The following is an 11,320-nucleotide window of genomic DNA, read 5'->3' on the forward strand; positions in this document are numbered from 1 at the left end:
TATGTACAGCTGAACTGATGTAGTGACCTGATAATAAGGATATAGACAGAACATTGACCCAAAACGTTTTTCTCTGGAAACAATATTAATATCTGTAATAGTCCAATCGTTAAGCACATGCCTGGCACCAGTCCTGTGTATTTGTTTTGCATGTTGATGCACAATGTAGTTGGTAGATAGCCCTCAGGCCCTCACCAAAAATGTGTAATCACGTCATCATGAACCAGGAAGTATTAACCAGGAAGTATGACGGAGAAAACTAACACTGGGCAGGCAAGTATTTTAAGATGTTTTCCTAAACCTGATTGTGTTGCCTGAATCAAACAAAGTAACTTTTTGTCTAAAAATGGGGAGTCACTTTTTCATTCGATATGTGAGGATAGGTTGTGACACGACGTGCTGTAGTAGGAATGATTACTCTGCATGTATTGAGTTTGGAAGGTGATGTTATTTGTTCTCTAATTCTTACAAAACCCCAGACCACAGCAATGTATTAAATGATGTGCCTATCCAACATATTCTCACTCCTAACTGGTCAAATAGATGCTTGGTCAGTGGCCCTATGCGTCAAACATGACCTACGCACCCTTCCAGCATAAGTTTTGGACGTATCAGGGGCAGCTTGTCAATATAACATCCTTACATGCATAATGGCTTTTAAAAATAAACTTTTGTTTTCTTAGGAAGTTTAGGCAGCAAAAAAGATTAGTTAGGATTAACTTTACTGACTATAGCGACTCAGTCTGAAGAGTTCCTAACAATGTCACTAATAACAGTAACTTACACTTCCAATAGTAATAATATCACTGCTTGGATATTGCTGTTGATATATTCCAGTCTGTGTTAGTTGTGGGGTATTAGGGACAGACAGACTTTACTTCCACTGCACTCTGGTTTTGCTGTAGTAGTTTTGGGTGTTTTATCATGGGCTAGATCTGTTTGAGCCGTCCTGCTCAGTTTGTTAGCTCGCTGTTGATACAACTTGGTGCTCTGTGCCACTCTGGCCAGGAGTTTTATTTAATAGCGTACATGTAAGGCAATATATTTGCGGTATTTATTTAGTGCAATATTGTAATGAGGGGTTATAGCGGGGGTTGTTAGCCCTGCATATTGCACCGCAAGCGTGAGTCTATTCCGTAAACTATCCCTTCCCCCGGTTACAGGGATCAACCACTTAATGGATCAAATACTTAATGGATCAAATAGCTCGAGACAGGATCATTTTAAATAATGTGTGTATGCCTTGTTATACATTACATGGTAAAAATAAGAAATAAAACTATAATAATTCAACATAACTTTTTTTTACTTTACTCCTTTAATACTTTGCTTCACAGTATCTGGTTTTGGTTGGCTACCTGAGACCGGTGCTCAAAGTCATTTTCTCTCAATGAAAAACACAGTTCATGTGTCTCCTTGTTGCAGTGATAGTTGCAGCTGCAGCCTCTAGTTACTGTGAACTTATTCAGGCAGATCTTTGTTTAGTTTCTTTCTTTAAAATTGATAAGACGATATATATTTTTACAAGATTAGTATGAGTTAATAATTACATACTGTTTTGAACTTTTGCTTATATAAATAAAAGTGTCTTTTACTACTGAATCTCTTCAATCTGGCTGGGAACAAGTACGACTGAAGGGCTTAAATAGTGAGGCACCGATAAGGGGATGCAGGTGAGATGGGCGTGGAGAGCCAGCTGAGAGGAATGAGAGTTGATGCTGTGGGAGGATCTTAAGAGACAGGAGAGTTTAGTCAACAGGCAGGTGGAACATCTAAGATGTGGTGGAATGTGTGACACATGTTAGCAGCTCTGTTCTGCTGTTTATTTTATACCTGGGGTGTTAAAAGATACTAACAAGTATGCATTCATAATCATTTTTCAATATTAAACTTGGGCTCAGCTAGCTTCTTTATTACACATATTTCAGGGATTTGCAAGTGTTCAGGTTGATTACTTTTCCTGGGATCTGCTAGCTTTTGCCTCAATCTTTTAGCACAACATGCATATAGCCATCCATCGAATAATTAATATCCGTTTCCAAGAGAGGGTGTTTTTTGTTGTTGTTATATTTAATATCCAGTGCACAATAATTACACTATTTGTCCAGGATGAACCTTGCTTTCTCCCAATCTCAGCTGGGCTCCAGCTCTCCGTGACCCTGAATAGGATATGCATGTTACAGATAATTGATGGATGGTCAACAATTATAAATGCAATCGTAGTCAATTAATATCTGGGTCTCAAGCTCCAGGCAAAGGTATCCATCCAACAAAGCTAAATATGTACAAAAAAGACAATTTAATTAAAAGGCTTGTTTTGTCTACCTCTGTAATTTTTTTAACAAAGGGTCCTAGATTTAAGACAAAACGTTTTTGTGGTAAAACTCAGAAAGAGGTGCATTTGGACACAAGTGCCTTCCAAGCAGGAACTGTGTGTGTGTGTGTGTGTGTGTGTGTGTGTGTGTGTGTGTGTGTGTGTGTGTGCATGTTAGTGTGAGTTGAGGCAAGATAACTTTGGGAGGTAAGGTTACAGCATGGGAAAGGGAGCAGATGAGATAGTGGTACCAGATAGCGAGAGCATCATAGATGAGCTAAGAGCCTGTGCTTAGTGCCTTAATGGATGATTTCAAAGAACACTCGCACTGTTTGGCTGGAAGCCGACCTCCCTAAAACTATAAAACTGAAGAAACAGACAAGGTAGAGGGTCAGCAGCGTGTGTGTCTGAGGTCAGTGTTCATAATGTCTCCATAAACATGACGGACAGAATTATTTCACGAAGCTGTGGGATTAAAGTACGTCAAAGGTATGGTTTGAAGTTATAGAATATGATCACACTGAAGGATTTGGGTTTAAATGGTAGCAGATTGCATAATTATTCATCTTTATGATCATGTTTTACTGCATCTGTTTTATTATAGAATGTTATAAAGCATCTTACATTAATGTGTTTTATTTTTAACAGCGGACGGAACCCTTTATATTCAATGAGGTTTTAGTAATAACCCCTTGTTGAATATTAAATTGTTAGAGACACAAAGTGCTCTGTAATTTTTTATATTTATTTGCATGAATTGGTGTCAGTGTGTGACAGAGTCAACTTGTTGTTTTCTTGTAAATATGCAATTTCTTCTCAGATCGCTCTTGCAAAAAGAGATATTGATCTTCATAAGACTTCATTGGTAAATTAAGCTGAAGTTGAGAAACATGTTTTGTTTATGATTGCATTATCTGGAGTACTTCTTAAAGTAAAACTAAAATGGTTTTATATTTAAATAGAAAAGTAGCATTTATTATTAGAATTACTCATCAGTAAAACACAGTTAAGTTTCAGCTCTTGCCGTTCTCGAAAGTTGGGTCTACACTGGCAAACAGGAAGTGGTGCATTTTATTTCGAGGCCACAGTTGTTCTCTGGGAATCAATGAAAGAATATCTGTTATGTTGTAATAATATATACAAGCGCAATAAAATGTGTATTTACAGTGAACACTACAAGGAGAAGAAATGAGCTCAATACCCTTGATGGCAACGTAATTTAAACAATGCAATCTTAGATTTCCACATAAATCAGCAAATATCCCCAGACAAAAGGACGGTTTTGGTGCAACGTTCTCTTATCAGATCGACCTGAACGCAGTTAGTGAATAGACATGGATGAATGGCGAGCCGGTTTAATAAGACAGACAGACTGACGCGGACAGCCCGTTGGCGTCTGTAGGTTGTGACTCACAAACTAGGAACCCAGATTAAGGGGGGAGCGGGGTTTTAAGGAGGCAGTCCAGTTTTGGTCAGCTGAGGGGGAGGAGGGGGGAGACAGAGAAGAAGAGTGGGAGAGCTTAAGTAGGACTGAGTCCTTGTTTATAGATTTATGTTTACAATGTCTGTGCTGGTCCACTGGAAGGAAGAAATGAGTAAAATATTAAAAAAAGAGAAATGAACTGAGGCTTGAAGGGGAACAGGACAAAGAGACTGTGGGAGCGAGGGCTGTAGAGATCAAGAGAAAGATGGAGGAAAGGAAGGAGGACAGTTTATGGTGATGCTCTGTTTGTGACGGCTGTCTGCTGGATGAAAACAGGGCCTCTTTAACTCCTCGTGGGTTAATGGAACTTTTATGAGTTTGTCCTGCAATCATGTAACCCCTGGCGTCTCCTTTCCTCTCTGTCCTTCTCCCTCCTTCCCTCGCTGTCTTTTCTTTTTCCGCTATCGCAGGGCAGATCAGAGGTGAGCCGCTCCTGTGTTTCTGTAAACACTGCTCTCTCTCTGCACTGGGTTTATGGGGACAGGACCAGTTAGGAGGAGGTCTAAGATGGCCGGTGACTCACTGGCCTGGCTTAGTTTACATTAGGTAAAGAGTTGTTTAGGCAGTGGTTAGTATAGATAGGTGGGGAGTATGGACAGCGGCAGTAAAATGGCTGCCGACAGGTCTTCACAAGTGTGAGAAATAAGCAGTCTCAAGTTCCAGAGAGCGACAATGGGTGTTTAATTCAAAAACAGAAAAGTAGCAGCTCCTTTGGTTTATTACAACAACCACATTTGCAACCCCAGACACCGAGACTTCTGACAGCCCTCGCCCAAACCCCACAACTAAAAACTCTCCAACCACTTGGATACAAGCGGTTAGTATGTCTGAAGACTGGAGATGCATTAAGTAAAGGGGAGGTGGGGGTGTCTGTAGGTGTGGTGGATTGATGGAGATTGGCGCCGAAAGGCGAAGGGAACCCGACCATCATAAAGCACGGCTGAGGGATGAACGGCTGTGGGCCAGACGCAACTTTTAATGTTCGGCCATGACTCACGCTGACTGTCAGTAATGAGTTTTATTCACTTCCATCATTTGAGTGTCGATTGCGATCATGGGGCTATCTGAGAGGCATGATTGACGGGATGGAGTCAGATATGTGGGGTAGAAGAGTGGGATGAAGGAGGACCGAAGGGAGCTGGACACTGATGCTGACATGTTCGTGTGCAGTGGTCGGCTAATGACGAGGTCAGACAAAATACAAAAAACAGATATTCAAGGCTTCATTTATGAATTAAAAAACTAATCTAATCTAAATTTGCCTCTAATATCCATTTCGTACTATCTCACTGACGTTCGTCTTTCTTTTACTGTTCTCGTGCTCTATTTCCATTCGACACAAAAAACCCAAAATGAACCCAATACAAAAGTCATCATAGCCCGTTTTTGTTTCCCCAAACCTCATACCTTTAGGATTTAGCAGCTCCTGAAGCACATGGCCACAGGCAGGCAGTTTAAAGATGATAATCAATATTGATCCCCGTTATAGAGTGAGTGTTCGGCGATGTGAGGGGAAGAGGGGCATCTTTACTCCGCCTGGATGTTGATAGGATCAATGAGCTTTAGAGGGTTGAGGATGGATGGTTCTTTGTGTGCAGGCTCAGTGGCGATGAGAAGGCCAGAGAGATTACACAACATGGGCTCCACATCTCTTGCATCGTCTTTTTATTTCTACCCTTTTTATCTCCATTTGCTCTCAGCCACTTTGCATTTGAATGCGATAGTGAGCATGCATGTGAGAATGCATTCACAGTGTCTGTGCACGTGTGTGTGTGTGTGTGTGTGTGTGTGTGTGTGCAGGGTAAATGCTGAGGTGATTTGAGAGGAAACTAGCCTTTTTTTTTCACCCACTCGACGGTATTGATTTGGAAGCAAGAAGGCGGTAATCTGCTGAGCAGTTACATTAGGAAGACAAGACATACACACACACCGTCTCCTTTTTCATAGACCCAGAACATTAGTAATACATTAAAGAGGGTGCACACTCGTATACACACACCGCATCCCAGATCCCTTGGTTTGAGGGAAACCTGGTCTTATGAGGCATTTGTTCTTTTTAGGATTGGTTCAGAAAAGACACAACCCAGAGGCGTTGAGGCTATTCAGAATAGCTGAGGATGACTGTTGGACGCTGGCCATGGAGGCAGAGATCCATTCCAATCGGTCATGCTTACCTGTGACAGTAACAGAGCTTTTTCTATTCTAATAAAGCCTGTCCTCGCTATATTTACCTGCTTAGCACAGTCCAGTGCTCTGGGGCCACTGCGACCTGCCTGGCTCGTCCCCTGAGTGTGTGTCTGTGTGAGTGTTGAAGAGAGACATAATGGTGACTTAGCACCTGGACACGTCAACGATATGTAGATTCAGCGAAGTTGATACAGCATCTGAATTGGCAGTGAATGTACATTTATTTGTGGCCCAGAGTGTGGGGAGATAGATGGAGAAAGTTTGTGCTTGTGTGTGTGTGTGTATGTGTGTGTGTGTGTGTGAGAGCATGCGGTGCACAGCATGAGAGAGAGTGAGATGAAGATTCAGCTGTGTGGGTGAGAGTGTTGGATTAGAGATGACAGCCAAGAACGAGGGATCCCATCATTCCACGTCCAGGGAGCGCTCCATTCAGCCAATGACACGGCCCTCTGGGGTGGGGCAGGAGGAGGTAGTTCCAGTTACACCCTGTCAGGGAGTCTTATGACCTGATGGATATGGCATTACGGGACGGAGGGAACACCCTGAATATTGCCTCTGGCACAAACTGTCATCCAGGAACCGGAATAGACTGACTGGCATCAGTGCAGCAGGACGCACATCTCTTACAACTGTCTAATTCTCTCGTTGTGTCTTTTTGCTTTAACACATGTGTGTAATATTATGTGCTCCAGAACGTAGACAGAACTGCACACATAAAAAGATGAGCACACACACTTTGCAGGATCCCATTGGACAGTGCTGACCAGCGCTCCACAACTATCATTGAACTGCAAAGCCCCAAAGTTGCATCTTCTTTTATTTGAATGGCATAATAACTATCCATCAACTCAGCCAGCCAACCGTATCTCTCCCTCCTGACGTCCGCAGCCAATTGGCAACCTCGATATTTAGGAGCTAATTTGTCACAGTCAGCAGCATCCTTCCTATTTCTTCTTCTCCCTGAAGTGAGTGTTATTGTCATACCAAGTCTCTTAGGATGGTTTTATCATTCCTGCTTAGTACAGCAGTGGGACATGTGACACACAAACACACACACACACACACACACATTCATAGGCATCTTTCTACCTTCACCAACCACTTTGCAAGCTTTTGATGCCTTTTTATGAGTGTTTCATTTACCTCCCCTTCTCTCTATATTCCTCACACACACATACAGACAACGATTGTGTGTGTGTGTGTGTGTGTGCTGTTTCCCTCCACTCCGCTCTAAACGAACCAATTATGGGTGTTTATGTAGCTTTAATGTGCGTAAGTGTCAGGAGAGAAACATTGCACCGCTCGCCACCTAATCAATGAGGCCTTGCATGCTACACCACCCCTCGCTTCTCTCCTCTCACTCGTCCTCCATCGCATCGTTCCTTCCTCCTCGGTCGCCTTCATTTTCTCGGTCTCTCTCTTCCTCTTTCTCTTTCTCTTCCTCTCTCTCATTCCTTCTCTGTTCAATTAGCGAGAGAGACAGGAGTGAGCTGTCAGGTCAATTGGCCATGAAGAGAGCTCTAAACAGAGCAAGATGAGGCCATCACAGACTTTGTGCTTTAGACAACTAGAGGCGGGTATATTGAGAGTGAGTCTTTTCATTTTTGGTTTGTATTTGAATGCTGCTGCAGTCCTGAACTGTTCTTCAAAAAAGATCTTCTCTTCACCAGGGAAGTGGCGTAAACCCTCAGTTTCTTGTGTTAGGGTTCACACTGCCTTTAAACAAAATATATATATATATATATTGTTTAAAAGCAGTGTGAAATAAACTGTATATATATATATATATATATTCAAATGCAAAAGCCTTGAGCTTTAATAACTTTAATCCCATGAAAAGACCAAACTAATAATGAGCTGATGCAGCTCGGTGGCAAACATTGTTGTCCAAAAACTATTATAAACATCAATCAGCACTACAAACAGAGGCATTGTAGTTCATATTCAGTCAATCCCACGAAAAACTAAATTACCAAGCTGCTTTAGGGGAAGTATTCAGTCTTATTTAGATTTACGTCTAGAGCCACAGAAGTCTCACGGAGGAAACTCACGAAGAAATGTAAATCTTTCTTTTCCAAAAAACTGAACTGATGCCCCAGATTTTATTAGCCATGATACTACCAATCCACAGAGTATCCATGCATGTCATTATAGCATCCTGAGCTTCTGCCATCATTCGTCAAGTCATGGAAGACCGCTGACTTGGTTTTAAGTGCCACAGCCGTCCTCTGGCCTCATCATTCCAGAGACTTACATGCAGTGCAGTGTAGAGATTTTAAATTGGAGAGCTCTGGTATCTGATCAGTCTTGTATATTAACAGATACATCAATATCAGGTATACATATATCAGAAACGGGAGTGAAAATGGGACTTGCATCACTGCCTTGCCATCGTCAGTTGTTGAGTTAACATCCCACAGTTGGAGAAACCACGTGCTCGATGTGAACACGACTGGGGTTGATTTGTTACAGGTTCTACATTTGTTTGGCCTCCATGTATCATATTTCATTTGAAACCATTTTTATAACACAGATTAATCCAGAGATATACACCGGTTCCAGATTGTTGTAAAACAGAATGCGTTATTCCCTTCTGACTGCTGAGCCTGGATTAGACGACCTGTGGGTGAAACCCACCCTCACCCATTACGGGTCTGAACCAGCACCGGCCATCTTCTTCCTCAGCTGGTGGCAGAGATGAATGTGGTTCAGTGGGAGTTGCCCCCCCCCCCCCACTCCCCCCCTGGGTATTTAGGGCCCACCCTGGTGTGTCCGATGGGAACGACGGGTCAGAAGTCCTGGTACCGACACCGGTGATTATTTACCGGGCTCAGGTCTCTGTGGGAACCGAGCTATGATGGATTCTGACGGAGCTGATGATCACTCTTCCAATGAGAGTAATTAATACAATGAAGAGCTACTGAGCATGTGCAGAAGCGTGTGATATATAGAATATGCATGCTGTCATTACTCACAGGTGACAGAGGGTGTGTGGGGGGTAATGTGAAGAGGGTAGTGTACTGTAAAAGAGGAGGAAAGTGCGGAGAGAGAGAACAGCATCGGAAAATATGAGCGTATCAACATAATGTTGGAGCATAGCAGGGATGTTAATGTCTTCGAAATCAGGGGACACATTAATTAAAGAATTTGCACGCCCTTGAACACCACATGTCCAGTTTGAAGCAAGTTAAAAAGGCTGGAAAAGTGAAAATGTGACAAAGCATACAGAGGCAGATGGTACAGGGTACTTTCTCCCTCAGATCCTCACTTATATCATTGCGATGCAACCTTTTTACAGGTAGTGGGTCCATGTTTCACAACAATACACTTCACCCCCCCCCCCTCTGCCCCCTCTTCATATTCTAATGAGGATTTCTTAGCTATAATTAGCTGCTGCAGTGTGCCTCCCTGTCGCCGTGACATGTTATGCGCTGACCCGCTGTCTGCAATAGAATTATCTTCACTAATGAACCTAAGCGTAGTCAATGACTCAGGGTGGGGGAATGTTGTCTACAAAACAGGAAGAAGACTTGTGTGGGTGTTGTGCTCATGTGGAGACGCTGTGGGTGTGGATATGAGCTGCGGCTAAACGGCCCGACTATTATTGGTGGCTTCATGTAAAAGATATCAAGGTCACGTTACCACACGGTGAGGCGGTGGCTCGTTACGCACTGCCGGGCGAGCTATTATACCTGCTTGAAATCCAGCCGCTAATTTAGCCGCACGCCACTTATCGTGCGTTTGATATGAATCACGGGGTGCTTAGAGGAGCCCCCTCCCCTCCCCCTCACTGCACCGTGACCCTACCAATCTTACTTCCTTAAAGAGCGAGTCGTTAAACAGCCGAGCATCCACCGGCGGTTATAATGGTGATATAATGAACTCTGTTGCCTCAGGTATCTATCACAGCGGCAACTCTCGGAGACAGGGTGTTTTGTTCTCTAAATAGCAGCAGAGAGAGGGTGTGGGGGAGAGGAGGGGGGTAACTCCAGGAGTCTCAGAACACACCAGCAGAAATAGGAACTTGATCATCTGTGTATAATGTACATAAGTATAATTCCAAGACAAGTTAAGTCCTAATCGTGTCTATGCTCAGGAGAAAAGCTGCATGATGCTTGAAGAAGTATTATACCATATATATATCTCAGCTCAGTGTGGTAAGACTGGGCAATTGTTCCAATCCCACAATACAAACACAAGTCTTGCATAAACTCCTGCTGACACATGGTGTCGTATTCTAGTGAGGACGCAATTCAGTGCGGTGTGTCTGGTGGCCCACCACCGGCCGCCTGGCTGAGTGGGTGAGGCCCTCCGGCTCAGACCGGCTGGCTCTGGACTCGGTCGGTCCTTCGGTCCTTCGGTCGCTCGCGTCCCCTTCAGACGTCAGCGCAGGCCGGTCTCACCGAGGCTCCTTTACAACCGGCTTTCATGTGTCTCTTAATGAGGAAACCGCCGGCTCAGCAGCACGCTATAAAACACAGGGAAATTAAAACACCCAAATATGAATCGGCTACGCTGTCGAATTCAGAAGACTAGTCCAAAGGCGTAGCTCTGCTCTCGTTAGACCTCAGGAAGACCGGAGTCTATTATCAACGGGATGTTGGAGGCTGAAGGATACCGAATCCTGCATCACGAGTGACCCCAGCATTTTCACGAGAAGACATATATGTTACATCAATGGCTTCTTGATGTTAGTCTAGAAGTAGCTCTCTTTTATTTAGAGTTGAAGATAATCTTCAAAGCACACAGCCGAGGCAAGTGCATATTTCCAAAGGAACAATAACAGAGTGAGTCACAAGCCCGCGACACAACCCCTGCCACCGACGGCCCACCGCAGTCTGCTACGACTGTGGCTGCCACTCAGACGACAGGAGCTCCATAAAATGTCGCGAAGAAACACCAGCCCTCAGAAAAAATGGGTGAAATAAAACAAAACCGCATTTATTTCCCCCCCCTCATTTCATTGTAATGATGGAAATAAGGGCATCATTCTGAGATTAGTGCTATTTCTCCCCGACTGGCGTTAAGCGTTATACAAGCGCCTGCTGAAGAGCTTTGGAGAAACAATGGAACAACAACCACTGAAAAGCAGGATATTAGCAGACTCCACGTTAAATAAGACTTGTGTAACATAATCTAAAACGTGGACCAAGAGGACCAAAGTGCACACACATAGTGAAAGAGCAAAGGGTTACACAGTAGCCTCTTTAATGGGATAGGTTGACGTTTTAGTTTTTGAGTGGCATGTCTTTAAAACTATTAGATGGATTGCTATGAAATGTTTAATATATTTATGGTTCCCAGAGGATACATTCTGATGACTGAGGATTCCCCTG

The sequence above is a fragment of the Pseudoliparis swirei genome, chromosome 1 (genome assembly GCF_029220125.1).
Source record: "Pseudoliparis swirei isolate HS2019 ecotype Mariana Trench chromosome 1, NWPU_hadal_v1, whole genome shotgun sequence".
Classification (NCBI taxonomy): Eukaryota; Metazoa; Chordata; class Actinopteri; order Perciformes; family Liparidae; genus Pseudoliparis; species Pseudoliparis swirei.